At 48.2% G+C, this 2,007-nt stretch overlaps 1 protein-coding gene across 1 annotated transcript in view; it reads left to right on the top strand.

The window, feature by feature from the left end:
- Positions 1-2,007, top strand: part of pappa2 (pappalysin 2) — a 74,147-nt gene that overhangs the window by 69,726 nt on the left and 2,414 nt on the right. The gene's annotated exons all lie outside the window — the stretch shown is intronic.

Genomic DNA, 2,007 nt, shown 5'->3' with positions numbered 1-2,007 from the left:
TACACTAATTGCCCTAAATGATTGCTGTATATATTGGGTGGCTAAGAGGAATGGTATGAATAATAATGAGAAGCCAGTGGTGGAAACCAGGCCACTCATTCCCTCAACTGCTTCTACATAAACACATCTTTTTTCCTGTTTTTCTGTGCTTTCATGAGAACTTCTCCTCCATGTGGAAGTTTGGGAAGTAGCACCCCCCCCCCCATCCNNATCCCACTATACCCTATTTGGCTACTGTACAGCCACACATCCATGACACTCATTCAGGGGGCCCTGCCTATTAATTCCTATGGCCTACAGTTGGCCGGGCCCCGGCTGTCTCCTTCATGTCCGCAGCACGCCATGACTCACCGGCAGCTCCTTCCTAATGGAGAAGGAGTTCAGCGAGTCTGTAGCTGCCATCATAATAAACGAGCTGCCAGACTGCCACTAACTGCTCTTTTACAGGGGAAGGGGGAGGTGGGGGGTATAAGGGTGGGAGCGGCGAGGTGTCTGACGGTCTGCGGTTTACTCGGCCACTGTAAAACAGCAGCTCAGCGAGCGGGGGTCGTTCTGAGGAAGTGAACTAAACCGCCATGAGAGTCAGCATCCTGACTGCCACCGCGGCTCCAGCAGAGCGATGGAGCGGGGGGTGGGGGGGTGGCGGGTTTGTTTACAGAACTCTTGGTTTCTATGTGGCTCCACTTGTGCAGGTGTAGGAAATTACAGGTTTTTAACACAGCGAGACCCACATCACATACTTTCTCTGCTGCCACACAAAAAAAAACTTGGTTGGAATATTTCATGGAAATTTGCTTCAGTGCTTATCAATCAAAAACATACACAGGTGAAAATGAGGTGAGTTTGATTTTTACCTTTTTCTGTACGTTGCACGGGCACTTTACAGATTGTTCTAGTATCTGGCAGGATAAGTCACCTGCATCTGAACTACATCAAATATTTGAATCAATATTCATATCTATTTGTGTCTGGATCAGTATAACGGGGCCAACTGCCTCCTTTTTATGGAGCTCAGGCAGTATTTGGTTTTATTTACGGGGTAGTTGCAGCGATGACAAGGGAGGAGGGATACACAAGAGATGATTCAGGTGGGATTCAGTCATTGGCCAACAGGGAAAAGCTCCAGAAGAAAAGATCTGAGCTGCCACACCATCTATGGAAATGCACAATCTTCCTTTGATTTGTTAACTGGAGTCTGTGTTGTAGTCCGACGAAGGGCCAAAGTAGTAAAAGCAGCAAAGAGTGAACAGAAGGAGGACAATGAGGACATGATAAGTTAGACTACATTTGGTTTTGATTGCACGCAAGGCGGAATCCATCACTTTGAAACCTTTTCTTGTCACATGAATTCAGCTCATGAATATGTTGCAGTAAACAGCGGGGAGGCCGCTAATCCAAACACTCAGAAACAGCCAAAAGACTTGGCTTTTGTTTCTGTGGATGAGGCAAAAAACAAGCCCTCAAAGGTGGAGCATTGCTTGGCTTGTTCTGCGCCTGCATCAATGAATCAAGATAAAGCTGTTAAGGAAACATTTAATGGCCACGCCAGTTCGTCTTAAATGGGACTGCTGGCATTTTAAGCGAAGCTGGGCCTTCTGCAGCTCTTTGAGAGCCCTCAGTGAAACTATTACCCTGCCATCAACCCTGTCTCCCTCCAAATCGGAGAGCAATCAGCAGTGAAGGCCGACAAGCCGCTACCTCCCACTCTCCTTCTCGCCTTGGTTGCCGTCATCCTTATTTTCTTTCTCTGCCTCCTACTCTCCTTTCTCCCTCTCCCTATTTCTTTCTCTCAATCTCCCTCTCACTCCTTCTCTCCAGGAGCGAATGTTTACATTTCTTGCAACAGACTGCTTCGCGGGGCACCAGAGTTTATTTTGCAACCTGTGGTGATGGCTCGCTTCCTAGACAAGAGCTGGCAGCCTCTTGTTGTTGATTCTTAACATGTGTTCATCCGTTCACCTCCACGGCGGTGCGTTCCTCCCTCCCCTGCTCCTCCACCCCCCACCC

Source organism: Morone saxatilis, unplaced genomic scaffold, assembly GCF_004916995.1.
Source record: "Morone saxatilis isolate NCDOM2014 unplaced genomic scaffold, NCSU_SB_2.0 Contig23, whole genome shotgun sequence".
Lineage (NCBI taxonomy): Eukaryota > Metazoa > Chordata > Actinopteri > Moronidae > Morone > Morone saxatilis.
This window is presented reverse-complemented; position numbering and strand designations above follow the sequence as displayed.